Genomic DNA, 15953 nt, shown 5'->3' with positions numbered 1-15953 from the left:
ACGACTGGAGTTCGATGATACTGGTGTAAAATACAAACAAATCACTTTACTAAGTATAGGAGGGAAGAAAAGTAGTTCATCCATTTACGTAACCTAGGAAATATCGCGATTTTTAGTTTGATAATTTTCATTAGGTTTTTGTTTAATCAAAATACAGTACAGTATTAACAATGAGTGTTTTTACTCACGAACTGAGCTGTCCATGCGGACGTATTCATTATGCAGTGTATATTATTCTGTCTACAGCACATTAGCGTACAATATAGAGAATGAAGTTAAATTGAAAAATAATCATAATATGGATATTTAAACACATTTTTGAAAATGGTGGCCGTTCATTTCGATACAGGCTTCAGTTCTTTTGTGCATATTATCGCACTATAGACCATTGTACCTAATCCCAATTACCAGTTTCGTCCTTCGTACTAGTAACTCATGTTGAAATAATTCTGTACCTACTCTATGAAAGAGTTCCTTACGTACTGTAAATTTAATCTTCACTTCTGCCCGATCTCAAAAGATAAAATTACTCAGGCATACTATCTATTGTCCGTCCAAGTGGTTATGTCGTAAGGTCGTAGAAAGGGAGGAAATCACGTGACAGTTAATTACTTAACGAGGCCCTTTTATTTAAGTTATTTTAAATAGTTGTCTAATATTACGTAGACGTCCAGTTCCTAACAGAAATTAATCTTCTCAGAAAAGAGCTAAGTCAGCTGGCGAATAGAAGCAGGTGGGGGAAACCGGGATACGACGTAGGCAAATGGACGACAGTACCTGTGCGAAAATGATTCAATATTGAAAGCTCTTTCATCACTGGAAAACGCGAACATATTTCTGGAACGTACTGTTTACTATGACCGTAAGGCTACTATGACTGTATGCGGTCTTGGATCTGTGTGGAGGACGGTTGATCTTCATTAGTAGAAGGGGTGGGAGTGAAGTACGTTCAAAAACTCAGGTACAATAAAAATTGAAGTAAAAAGAAAATGATGTTCCTGTACTAGACTGTGGTAACACGGCGCACATCAAGCCTTTAGTCAAGTTCCACGTAGGTACGCGGATTTTTCGACCCCCAGATTCTGAGATTATGCCTGTTCACCTTACCAGAAAGATGGAAATTGGCTTCGTCAGAAAACACCACGGAACGAATAAATTCATCATCGTTTTCAATTAAAGTCTGCATACTTATGCAGAAATTTCTTCGTAGCAAATTGTCCTCTGCTTTAGGGCTTGCAGCAATTGTAGTCGGTGCCACGGTTGAAATCGTAACCGCTTGCGAAGAATCTTGCCTTAAAATCAGTGTACCATTTACGGATTGTAGGACGATTGGTTGGATCTGCACCAAACTTTCTTCGGTAATGCCGTTGCACATTAATAACCGAGTGGTTCAAACGAAAATCAAGCTTTTTCTGCCCTCTATAGCAGCCATATTATTATTATTATTATTATTATTATTATTATTATTATTATTATTATTATTATTATTATTATTATGTTATTATTATTAGTATTATTATTATTATTATTATTATTATTATTATTATTATTATCAGAACGGGTTACATCAGCTGCTTGTCTATGCGGATGACGTGAATATGTTAGGAGAAAATCCACATACGATTAGGGAAAACACGGGAATTTTACTGGAAGCAAATAGAGCGAAAGGTTTGGAAGTAAAACCAGAAAAGACAAAGTATATGATTATGTCTCGTGACGAGAATATTGCACGATATGGAAATATAATACTTGGAAATTTATCCTTTGAAGAGGTGGAAAAATTCAAATACCTGGGAGCAACAGTAAGAAATATAAATGATACTCGGGAGGAAATTAAACACAGAATAAATATGGGAAATGTCTGTTATTATTCGGTTGAGAAGCTTTTATCATCCAGTCTACTGTCAAAAAATCTGAAAGTTAGAATTTTTAAACAGTTATACTACCAGTTGTTCTTTATGGTTGTGAAACTTGGACTCTCGCTTTCAGAGAGGAACAGAGATGAAGGGTGTTTGAGAATAAGGTTCTTAGAAAAGAATTTGGGGCTAAGAGGGATGAAGTTACAGGAGAATGGAGAAAGTTACACAACACAGAACTGCACGCATTGTATTCTTCACCTGACATAATTAGGAACATTAAATCCAGACGTTTGAGATGGGCAGGGCATGTAGCACGTATGGGCGAATCCAGAAATGCATATAGAGTGTTAGTTGGGAGACCGGAGGGAAAAAGACCTTTAGGGAGGCCGAGATGTAGATGGGAGGATAATATTAAAATGGATTTGAGGGAGGTGGGATATGATGATAGATACTGGATTAATCTTGCTCAGGATAGGGACCAATGGCGGGCTTATGTGAGGGCGGCAATGAACCTCCGGGTTCCTTAAAAGCCAGTAAGTAAGTAAGTATTATCATCATCATAGTTATCAACATAATTTTTTTTTCCTACGAAATACAATGGCTGACTAATGCCGTAGTATAATACTCTACCTCTCCCCAGCTTTTCATGGAATTACATTTTTCTTGCACCCTTTGAAAGTACAAGGTTCTTTGGCTTGCAGTCTGTGAGCCTACGTACAGCGATTATTTCTGAACTACAGGGACCTGGACATCACGAACTGGTTCTGCATCTTCAAACATATTCCGCAACACTCCACTTCGACTCGCTGACTAGAAAACAACAAATTAATTTGATTTAGTAAAACATTCGAAGAGCGGGCAATACAGAAGAAAGAAATTGAGTTGCTAGGCGACAACGGGAACGATTGGCCAATTAGTGACACATTCTGGATACTGAAAAATCTTTCGTACGTTGTCACACTATTATAGCCCAATTTGTATATGTTTCTTGTTTCTCGTTTTAAAAATAATTTAAAACTTAACGTAGAAGCTTTCGTGCCATTGAGGCGCACGAGAATCAGTGAAGTATGGAGACATACTATGTTCTTTCACCTCGACACCAAAAGGAGGTGATAACACCTCTGTGCTCCGACTGTCTTTTACTAGCAAAAAGGAAATTTTTGTTAATTAAAAGGCTAAGTGAACTCTGCGAAAATTATCCCCCCTTAGCTTGGTATATACAGAAATGTTATTATGACGTGAGGCGACAAAATGGCGAGTGACTCGTGGTCCATTGCTAGCGTGATTTCTGTGACCGCGTAACCATTTCTCCGGCACTTTTACAATACATAACAGTACTAACAATATTTGTTAATAATTTGGACTTACCATGCTCAAAGTCGTTGCTGAAAATGGCCCTCATTTGTCGTCACACATAACTGATATCTTCTGATAAATTAATAAACAAAACTTCGAAGTTCCACATCATAGACAGCCTCGATTTCTTCTCGTATATAGGCCTAGCCTATTTCTTTAAATTTTTACCGAGTCTTCTAATTATTTCGGCAGAAGCCACAGGTCTGTTTGGAAACTTTATTCGAAATTTACGTCTTGTTTTTGCACACGACCTTCACAAGTTCACGCAATGAGAATTGTTGGTAGGCATTACCTAAATACACAATAATCACTAAATTTTATACACTAACTTTGTACACTTCAAGAATCAAGACTTTTGTAACACAACTTGTGACTACAGCGAATGTCATATGGCGACTGAGGACCTATTACTCCGCGCATCGCAGACTGCGCAGAGAGCGGACCGCCAGTAACCCGCCGTTTTCTCGCCTGACGTCAAAAAATCTCTTACTTACTTAATTACTTACTTACTAACTAACTTACTGGCTTATAAAGTACCCGGAGGTTCATTGCCGACCCCACATAAGCCCGCCATCGGTCCCTATCCTGAGCAAGATTTATCCATTCTCTATCATCATATCCCACCTCCCTCAAATCAATTTTAATATTATCCTCTCACCTACGTCTCGGCCTCCCTAAAGGTCTTTTTACCTCCGGCCTCCCAACTAACACTCTATATGCATTTCTGGATTCGCCCATACGTGTTACATGCCCTGCCCATCTCAAACGTCTGGATTTAATGTTCCTAAGTATGTCGGGTAAAGAATACAATACGTGCAGTTCTGTGTTATGTAACTTTCTCCATTCTCCTGTAACTTCATCTCTCTTAGCCTCAAATATTTTCCTAAGCACCTTATTCTCAAACACCCTTAACCTATGTTCCTCTCTCAAAGTGAGAGTCCAAGTATCACAACCATAAAGAACAACTGGTAGGCCTAATGAAACTGTTTTATAAATTCTAACTTTCAGACTTTTGACAGCAGACTGGATGATAAAAGTTTCTCAACCGAATAAAAACAGGCATTTCCCATATTTATCCTATTTTTAATTTCCTCCCGAGTATCATTTATATTTATTACTCTTACTCCCAGGTATTTGAATTTTTCCACTTCTTCAAAGGATAAATTTCCAATTTTTATATCTCCATTTCGTAAAATATTCTGGTCACGAGACATAATCATATACTTTGTCTTTTCCGGATATACTTCCAAACCAATTTCTTTACTTCCTTCCAGTAAAATTCCCGTGTTTTCCCTAATCGTTTGTGGATTTTCTCCTAACATATTCACGTCATCCGCATAGACAAGCAGCTGATGTAACCTGTTCAATTCCAAACCCTCTCTGTTATCCTGGACTTTCCTAATGGCATACTCTAGAGCAAAGTAAAGAAGTAAAGGTGGTAGTGCATCTCCCTGCTTTAGCCCACAGTGAATTGGAAACGCATCTGACAGAAACTGACCTATACGAACTCTGCTGTACGTTTCACTGAGACACATTTTAATTAATCGAACTAGTTTCTTGGGAATACCAAATTCAATAAGAATATCATATAAAACTTCTCTCTTAACCGAGTCATATGCCTTTTTGAAATCTATGAATAACTGATGCACTGTACCCTTATACTCCCATTTTTTCTCCATTATCTGTCGAGTACAAAATATCTTATCAATAGTCGATCTGTTACGCCTAAAACCACACTGATGATCGCCAGTAATTTCATCTACATATGGAGTTAATCTTCTCAAAAGAATATTGGACAAAATTTTGTACGACGTCAACAAAAGTGATATTCCTCGAAAGTTACTACAGTTAGTCTTGTCCCCCTTGTTAAAGATAGGTACGATTATGGACTCCTTCCATTGTTCTGGTACAATTTCCTTTTCCCAAATAGCAAGTACAAGCTTATAAATTTCGTTAAGTAATGCGCTTCTGTATGTAAAAATTCGTAGCTTCTCTTCTCCAATATATTTTAGTACAGATTCTGTAAAACTTGTTGGATACAACCAGCGTAATTAAGTATCCAATGCAACTTACAAGTGAAATTAAAAAAAAATGTAGTTGAAATCATTAAGTATATCAATCGATTAAATATAGCCAGGTGTTTAATACATGAATACAAATGAATTAAAAAACGGAATTTGATAAAAGTGTTAGCCCATAAGTAAAAGAATTACAACGTGCTCTTGAATATAGCCTACATTCTGTTACATATTATACTATTGAATTATCTTTACTATTGCGGCTTCAATTTGAACATAAAATCGTTTGTGAAGTGAATGACATGTATAATAGTACATTATGCAACGAGCCTATAATGGTAGTAGGCAAGTTTCATACGACTTTTTATGCTCGATCATATTTCTAACTTGAAATTATTCATAAGTATTCATGTTATTCTTATCTGACTGGGGAGCGGAACTGACCTTGTCCAATATCTCGTAAATCGTGAGATGTGCGCAGACGCGAAAGTATTGATTTTTTCCGAGAAACAAATGTCATTGACCTTGATATAACCTAGATAGTAAAATAAACATTAAACTTGATATAATCTTGAAATTAATTTAGACATTGAAAAACGAGATGACAAATTGAATTTTTTTGAATATTATTTACAATTAACGCTAATTATTATAGTAACAGAACATAACCTTCTGCGACAGTATTGGATTTCCAACCTCCGTGACGTTTCGCTAGTTGTCTTTCGATTGCATATCCGAGAATAATCGATACTTGCGCTTTCATATTGCTACGATAGTATTTTCTGATTGGTGGAACACCTGAACTTTAATGAATAGACGCCTATACTTTAATGAGGTGCATTAAAGGGCTCCTACCAGGTGTATAATTACTACATTTCGGCATGGTCGAGCATAAATTTATTTTTGACTAGCCGTACCCGTGCGCTCCGCTGCACCTGTTAGAAATGATATAAAGTAATTACATAATTAAAATAGGACGTTTGATCCAGGGAACAACTTTTACAACAGCGCAAGATAATCTGCTTCGCTCATTACCCAATTTTTTTTTGCATTGCATTTATTGCATATATATTTTATGTATTTTAACACGATTCAATTGAGCATAGTTAAAATTTCAATTATATAATAATGGATTGCTAAGCTAACGTATTATTACTGCATACTAAATCAATACACTCTCGTTGTTCGTTAATTCTCTGAGATAAAAATGAGTGTACATAAATATTATTTTAAGAAATACAGAAAACGAATGTACAAAATAGCCTATCAAATTTTCTGTGCATAAGAAGCTATTTTAATCTCACCTGTCCTCGATTTACTCAGACGTTACTGTAATAACATTATAGCATTATGTCCATCTAGAGAAACTACACTTTCCAATGGTGAAATAATAATCAATTATACAAATCGGTTAATTTAGCTTCTGATATTACTTCATACAAACAGAAACATTGTCTGTAGACTGTGTTTCATAGCTTTCGATTGTTGCTGTCCAAGGCCCCTTATAGACGAAGTAATTTGTTATTTAATTCATTACACGGCCTTAGATGGCAGTTATTTTAATTTTAAACCCATTTATCTCATTAAATATCAGTCCTATCAAAATTCTTGAAGGAATAAAACTTATCGCAAATTATTTTTAAAGAAACGTTTGTTATGTAACATTTTTCACAAAAATCAATAATAAGCGAGATATTTCGATTTATTTAATTCAGGCCCCCTTATAACCCCCCTTTTAAATAATGTATTTTGAATGCTATATAGCCTAAAATCTAAGTTACAGGGAACTTAATTTATATTCCAATTTTCATCGAAATCCGTTCAGCCATTATCGCATGAACAGGTAACAAACATACAGACAGACATACAAACAAAAATTTCAAAAAAGCGATTTTCGGTTTCAGGGTGGTTAATTATATATGTTAGGACCAATTATTTTTGGAAAATCGAAAATTACCAGAAATATTTCGGCTACAGATTTATTGTTAGTATAGATAAAGGTACTACAGTATATTCTATTCTTCACATTATTGCCATAGTAACACAACAGAATTTTAATCTTATTTTATTGAGAATTTTTTAATAAATGTGCATTCAGAAGCAAAGAAAGCAAAGACGTAGTATGCATTAACTACTGTTAGAACGTACTCGTCAGTAGACAGTAGGAACACCTAAGTGTGCAGTTCACTTGGCGTTTGAAATGAATGAAATGCGAAATGTAGTCGCCGTTGAGGAGGCCCTTGTGCTTCACTTCAGCACTTCATCTTGTCTTCGTGGAGGTGAAGGTACACACAGACGGAGAGCAGAGATGATAAGGGCTGCAGGAGCCGGGATGCTAGCAAGGTGATTAAAAGAGAGAGGCTTCGTTTTCCCAGACGTCGCGACGAATCTTGCTTCATTCGCGAGTTTAATTTCAGAGCCTAATAAAGAGGGGACTCCGCCCTCCTCCACGCTTCCATAACATTTGATTACTCCCCCCTCCCCGGCGCCCCGAAGGGATTGACAGAGCAACGCCACAATAACGGATAGAATGCAATCGAGGTGGCGCGGCCATTATGCCTGAATGCTATAAGCTTCGAATGACTCTGAGAGAATTCGGAGGTTTGCTCAAGGAAATTTTGTTCCGTGGAAATTTCTCGCACGTTTATTGTTTGGTTAAAGGAATTACGTTTCAGGTCGTAAAGTTCTAAAGGTCGCTCTCGGAGTTGAGCTCTGGAAACGTGCTTTCTTTATTCAACTAGTGAGTAATTCAAGAGGAGCAAGAATGATGAACTCTTGTCGCAGTAAATGATGACGACGTGCAATGTCTGCAATTTAATTCCATCACTGTGGTTGGATCCTAATCGAGTGCGAGGTGGTAAAGGTATCCCAGACAATGCGTCCTCGATGATCACTAGATTATCATTAGCGACCGGATTTTTATGTAATTACATATTATATTCCTTTCAACCTAACTTTATATAAATAACAAATATTTGCGAATCTTGTAATTACCATTAACTCAAATATGCCTACTGTCCTATTAAAAGGACAGTTGTCAATGTTTCAAGTTACCCTCTCTACATTCAACGCATTTGCATTTTCACAGGTGTCACTATTACTGGTCTTAATTAGAGGCCTGCTAGGTGTGGTAAGACTGGTAATGAGAGTTCTGGTCATCGTTGAGTTTGAGATGTGGACGTGAGAATTGTTCGTTTATTTCAGTTATGGCATCCGAGACGCAAATCAGATAAGAATGTTAAATATTTTTACAGTTCGGAATTATTTTACAAATTGTTGTAGATCAAATGACTCCTAATAAACATAAATATAACGTGAAACCACAATGTGTTCAAAATATCTATTCATTGCGACATGACAATGACGAAAACTTATGTGTCCTTTTAAAAGGACAGTAGGCATATCCCCATACATTTTGAAATTGTTTCGCTATTTCAATTTTTGTGGCTTTTCCCTGCATGAAATGCTATCTACGTTTGAAAAGTATGCTACGGGCGAAATTTCATCTCAAATACAGACATATCACTATAATGCAGACTACAAATGCCACACAGAGTTCGTGTGCACTCAAAATTGGGTTTCTGGCGTCTTGTCAGCCCACTGAGGTGTGTGGATATGAAGGGAAAAGTTGAGACAGTGTCGGGTGTAGTTGCTAAGTAGCTAGTCGGCAGAGCGTTGGTGTGCTAAGCCAAAGGTCCCGGGATCGATACCCGGCTCCGGAACAATTTTTCCTTTGAAATTATTCAAGTTTGCTTCACAGGGAGATATACCTGAAAGCCAGATTTGCATAGCAAGATCTGTTTACAAGTGGAGGACTGGTGACGTTCTGGAGGGAGGTATTGAACGGACATAAGTTTCTATTGTTTTTCATTTAGTATTTTTGGAAGTGGTCTTATTTTCTATCTAAATTGTCATTGTCATAACAATTTAGATTTTAGAAAATGAACTGAAACCTGTCTTTTGACAGTGCCACGGCAACTGCTTCATTATATGTATCGTCACTTCTCTCCCAATATAACCTCCTCCTCGAAACTTCAACACTCTTTCCGCCTATTACTTATTTTTACGTATCAATAGCAATACGGTACTATTCAATGACGAAAGCATTCCAGAGTAAAAACGAATTTTGCCAAAGTGCATCATTATTCAGAATAATATTAGTAGTAGTAATAAAGAAACTATAATAAAATAAAAACGTAATAATGTGTTAATAATAATAATAATAATAATAATAATAATAATAATAATAAATTACAACAATTACATTATTTCCTTTCATGTAAGCATAGTATACAATTATTCCTCAAAATGTATGCTCATATGCCTACTGTCCTTTTAAAAGGACACCTGTTTCTAGCTCAACCAGTTACAACTAGAATGTTTCGACACCATACAAATACTTCAGTTATATACTGCATTAAATGAGATTTGAAAAATACACAAAAATTGCAAAAAAACATTTCATGCATATCTGGGTTAATATATAAAAATTTGATACTGCATATTTTTACATATTTACCCCACATTACATATTATGGCCTGGTATTACATAAATCTACATATTTTGGGGGTTTTATTCATTTTTACTTCTCTAAGAGGGGGGAAAAAAACTTCTGCTGGGGAAGTGTACAATTTAAAATACACAGATTTAAAGAGAATTTTTGCCTAACCAAGAAAGGATATATTTCGGGACGAAACGTAACGTCTTTAGTTCCAGGAAGTAATAGAGATACACACCCCATACCGCCCACTGTAAATATGAGTGAACAAAAGGCAATCTTTCTCATACAACTACCTTGTATTGTAAAAATCACTCAGAAAGTAGTGTTGCCTTCATGCAGTGGAGTGGGATGAGAACGACATGATTTGTCTCGAACTATAATTGTTCTGCACACGTCTTAACAAGCCGTTCCCATGCAATTTGCAACCTTACCCACCTCTTCCTAATCCTTCCAGGGAAAACCCGTGTCAAGTCTGACATGAGCCGCAATAAAGTAGCCGACTTTTGAAAAGAAGCTGGAGTAAAGGAACAAACCGGAAAGATGTTGAAAGATTAAAATAAATATCTTTTCAGGCTATTGCTTGACCTCCTTACTTTAAATTTAGTAGACCTATGCGGAAATGGGATTTTCCGAGCAACTAGAAAGTATGGTCCTCGGCTGGAATAATCCTACCCTTCTGAATGAGACAGGAATGTCACTTCACAAACAACAGTTTGTAAATGCCTATAGTTTGAGGTTTTAATAGGTACTGTACTTTGTTTCTTACAGGGAGCATCTAAAATGCATGTGTCCCACATCTCCTCTTATTTTCTCCTAATCCAGTAAAGCGAAACAGTGCTTGCAGTACTGTTGTGTCATTCATTTCACTCAGTTCTCTAGTTTTAGTACTTACAGTATAAAGTGCAAGTGAGTTTATCTACTGCTTTTAACTAACTAAAATGGCCCCTGTATCTTCAACCCTAACGACAAAAATAAAATCATGGATTGCGATGGACGAAGCTTTCACTACAGATGGAAAAATAGTAATGTATCAAGTGTGCGGTAAAAAAGTCGGGTGCTCTGTGAAATCACAACTGGAGTGTCTTACCTATCCTATACCTGCCAGATATTGATATTAAATATTTTCATGATTTTACATATTTTGGTACAGATTCAGCTTATTTTTCTTACATAAATACGTACATATTTCACACCTTGATATTATATAAAAATCCGGTCACTAATTATCATGCTTGTCACTGAATCCCAGGTTAAGAGTTCGTACCCAGTCGAGAACATGTAGTGTTAAGAACGGTAAATAGATTAGTGTGACTTTTTCCACGTCTCGGACTTGTGACACATAATAAATCGTGTTCTTGAATAGAGGGACTTCGAGAAAACTTATCCCTCTACCTTGGTCGGGTACGACTCACCTAAACAGCACTTGTGACTACAGCGAATGCCATATGGCGACTGAGGATCTACTACACCGCACCTCTAACAGCCGCGCATCGCAGACCGCGCAGGGAGCGGACAGCCAGTAACCCGCCGTTTTCTCGCATCACGTCATAAAAATGTCTCTCTATATAAAACTTTGTAGCTTTTCACCCTACAGTATATATTGTAAATTTTTTATACTGAACAACAATGTAATTTTATTATCTCAACAATAACTCTTCACTCTTTACAATTTAATTTCACTCCCGTCAACAATGGGATTTGCTCTCCACACAGCAACGCAGCGTTCGTTACTGCACTCCACAAAACGACAATGACAATTTACTTGGACTATTACGAAAAACAATGAACTGTTAATCTTAACTAATGTTCACAAAGCACTATTTACAACACAGAACTGTCAGTTCTCAGTTCACAGCTCGTTCGTCTTGGCTAGTTCTTCTAGCTCAGTCACTCGCGTTCACAGAATCTCGAACCCCAGACCTTCAGAGACGACCCGCTGCACTTCGAACTCAGGTCCCCCAACTGCGGTCCACTGCACTCGAACTCCGGGCTTCAGGCTCCACAGTTACGGACACAACTCAAGTCGCGCTCTGGTCTCGAAGCTGGCTTCACTGCTACATAAGACTAACTCGCTTACTGTCCAAATCTGCCTGTAACAACACTGGCTTACTGACTGACTGACTGACTGACGTTCACTTGCGTCTTCTCTTTTATAACCAAACTATAGTTTCTGGAGAGTTTGCGAAAGATTCCACTCTCGAATAAACCGGATATCTCTTCTCTCTGCCGCAGTCGCTCTTTCCCCTTTCTCCCCACAGCATATGCCCCAGGAAGCAGATGCGTGCGCAACCTGCCCGTCAGGATGGCCGACTTAGCCCTTCCTTCTCACGTGGCTGTCACAATATTTTAGTACAGATTCTGTCTGCAGGTTGTGAGGTCCAAGGACAAGAATCAAATTCATATAGTACGCCTGCATTGTTACTAAAGTGTTGTAGGACCTGCTACCAAAATTGTCCAAGCTTTGGCTGAGTGGAAAATTGTGTCAACAGTGTTAATTGTCCTGGAAGAAAAGAAACCAACAGGATGACGCAAGGAAAGGGTGTGTTTGGAAATTCGATATTGTCATTTATTAAACCACGAAAGACTTATACATTCTGCTCCAGCACAGTTCAATTATAGTAATAATAATAATAATAATAATAATAATAATAATAATAATAATAATAATAATAATAATGCATGCACGGGTATATTAGTTTTTTAAGGGCCGTATTCATAAACGAGACTTAGGATGAAGACTTCCGGAAGTCGACTTTCGTAGTAAAGTTTAACTTGTACTTCTGAGACTTTGACTTTGGTAAGTCGAGATTTGACGATCTTGTTCTAATGTTGGCAATCACAATCACTGCCTTCTAAACGATTTAAATTAATAGATAGTGAAATAGAGTAGGCATTGCCACAATCAAAGCCATCTTTTGAGACACAAATCAATGAAACAATTGAACATCGGTACATGTTAAGTGATTGTTAACCGTTCTTGCAGCTTTACATAGGAATAACGTGGGCTTAGTGTGAAACTAACATGAGTACAAAAATTGACATTTTTAGATCTTTACACCAGTCGATAATAATTCGTTCTCCTACTTAGTCACAAAAAATCGTAACTCAGTTCCGAATAGTCTTGTAGTCGTATATAATACAATAAAATTCGTAACTACAAAACATGATGGTGTAGTTCATCTGAAATAGTATTGCCTGCTAAGAATTATGTTGTGAATAAAACATCGATTGTAATTACATTAGGTTCACATTAAGCCCTCGAATTATTTCATTATAAAGTACGTTTATTCTGAAAATATGGAAGATAAGAAGATGCCACCAATGACAGAATACTTAAAAATTAATTGAAATCAATATTCAGAAAACATTATTATGGCGATCGCAGGATTAAAAATTAACTGCATATCCAACTGTATAAGATATTTTCTGTAGAATTAAATAGTCAAATCAGTATTAAGCCATCAATTACCAGTAGCGTAAAATCGCGATTAAATAAGAAATTCAGTCATTGGTGGAACAGATAATCCTCTTTGATTATTATTGATTAATGAATGTTGAAACATGACGAGGATATCTAGTACTGTTTATCAAATTTCTACCTTGATTTGAATGTGTTATCTATATCTAATAATACGCTAAGGAAATGAACAGTTTTAGTAATCCTCTAGATGTCTTCAATATTCTCGAAAACTTTAACAATTTTCGAAATATCAGCCATTTTTCTTATGTCCACAAACGAAAGTCAAAGTCAAAGTCTAGATTTTCGACGACTTCGAATTAAAGTCACGATTGAAGTTTACTTTCGTCAAAGTGTCGACTGTGAATAGGAAAATGGTGGCTTTATACTTTCCAAAGTCAACTTTGGTCCAAAGTCTCGTCTGTGAATATGACCCTAAGCAACAAGTGGATAATCTTGATGATTATGGCATCAGTAAATGTTTGTCGCACTCATTATTGTTCGTGCGACAATTTTCACAAGTGTCATAATAAGATTATCCACGAGTTGGATACAACACTGTATGGCATCTTAGTATTATAAATTGTAGGAAAGAAACTATTGAAGAATTTAAATTCGGGATCCATACCTGACAAATTGTTTTCATTTGTTCGTATCGATTAGTTGCGCCTGGTTTTGGCATTGAGTAAAGGGTAATGATTAAAATAATGATCAAGTACACACTATCAGGCAGAAAGACTTTAAAAAATGTTCTTGGCAACCAATAGTCTATATTCTGAATCGGAAAATCGTTCAGATCCTGTACATGGAGAAAACTTCTATAGATTCAATGGACTATATGTACATGGACGTTTAACTGCATTCTGAAGTTGTGGAAATTCTGCGCACGTTCTAACTAAAAATGTGCCATGGTCATTCCTTTCTAACCCCATACGTGTAAGAAATACAAAGCAAACTTCACGATCTATCGGTGGAACTGATCGCATATATAAATATACAATAGACAGTATCGTTAAAGAATGCTGCAATTTGTCCGTCTTCCAATCGTATAGAAAACTCTTTATTTATTCCATGAATTTAAATGTGACGCAATGAAATAAAAGTATTGGCAGAGATATAAAATGACTTTTGTATTATTATCTTCGGGAAGAGCAATGCTTGTTGTATGTGTTACTTAGAGAGGAGTGAGTAAAATAATGTATAATTTTATACCCTGAAATAATTTTACCGTATATATTACACCCCTAAGCATGTAATATGATTCCAGATCAACTGAAAGCTAAAACCCCTGTCATCCAGTTTGTGTCATAATAGTGACGTCTCAAAGAAAAATGGACATACAAACTAACATTTTACATTTTCTCAAAAACAATTTCATGCTAAATCTAGAGTATATTTCACAAAAATTCTATCTTAAACTTGTAGAAGCTGTTGAAAGTTATAAAATCACACGTTTTGAATAAATAATAGAGTTATTATTATTTCAATTTATAATTTATGAAAGACACATTGTAGAATATTCACCATTAAAAATTTAACTGCAATATTAATGCAGTACATGGATTTTAGACAAAAAAACCATTACAATCAAAATTAGCATTGTTGTGTTGTATCATATGTTGATTTCTGTTTACAAAAGGTAATCATAATGGCCCCCATTTACTACCAAACAATGCATAAATTTATCTTTGAAATTATTTAATGTTTAACCATTGTTATTCACTTGTTTCTATTCGCTTTTGTCTCCAGTTGTTTAATCCAAAGCTTCCTCAAATTGATGTACTAAAGCATTAAAATTTTCCTTCATTCAGTACATTTACATTGTCATTAAAAGAGATCATTTTTACAAAAAAAATAGTTTATATATGGCAAAAAAAAATTATTTTGTACGTATTGAGATCTGAAGAATCCAAGAATGGGGAAATAATTAGGCCTACATGGTGCCATTAAAAAAAAAACACACTCATTGACACATCCTTTATAAGTGAAAAGTATGGTACTTGAAAACATGTTCAAAATATTCCTTCTTTGATACCGTACAACTTTTTGTATCAATAGTTTCTTCATAAAATTAATAAGAAAGTTACAAGCATTGTTCCATACTTTTTACTCATCCCGTATAGTATTATCACAGTCTACTATATACAGTCACGAAGCTTGAGTTTTGAGGGTGCTAGAAACAAAAGACGGTGACGGTACTATTTTGCATTGCCTGTAATGAGGCGATATTAGCGATCCTAGTGGTGAGCAACTATCTAATGTTTGCACATTTACTACGTATTGAGCTTCGCGACTGTATATACTAGACTGTGGTATTACCTATTTGGTACGTGAGCGCTTTATTTCAATATATTATTTAGGGAACTACGTTTTCTCTGATGTAAAGAAAGGCAAATGAAGTCCATTCCTATACATTACAGAACCTCAAACACGTAATTAATCATCTATTTTATTTCTTGAAAAATATGTTACCGGTATAGTAACACAAACTTAATACAACAGTAATATGCGTTACAAGAGCGGTATGTTGACGTTTTCATGTTCGAGGAAAAGATTGAAAAAGCGAAACGTAGCTGAGCTTTTTTAATTTCCGAGAACATGAAAACAAACATACCGCTCGTGTATCGTACATTATTTTGTGCGAAGATCGTTTATTACATACCTGAAAGACGAATTTCTAATTAGTTGCAATGAAATCTCCATCTTGGTTTCTGTTCAATGACGGCAACTTTGGAAAACAAATATATCTATCTTCAACATT

The 15953-nt window shown here is 35.9% G+C and overlaps 1 protein-coding gene across 2 annotated transcripts in view; it reads left to right on the top strand.

Annotated features, from left to right (window-relative positions):
* Positions 1–15953, top strand: part of LOC138711687 (uncharacterized) — a 1209687-nt gene that overhangs the window by 879819 nt on the left and 313915 nt on the right. The window lies entirely within an intron of this gene.

Source organism: Periplaneta americana, chromosome 13 (assembly GCF_040183065.1).
Source record: "Periplaneta americana isolate PAMFEO1 chromosome 13, P.americana_PAMFEO1_priV1, whole genome shotgun sequence".
In the NCBI taxonomy this organism is placed as follows: Eukaryota; Metazoa; Arthropoda; class Insecta; order Blattodea; family Blattidae; genus Periplaneta; species Periplaneta americana.
Note: the sequence above shows the minus strand (reverse complement) of the source record. Positions and strands in the feature narration are given on the sequence as shown.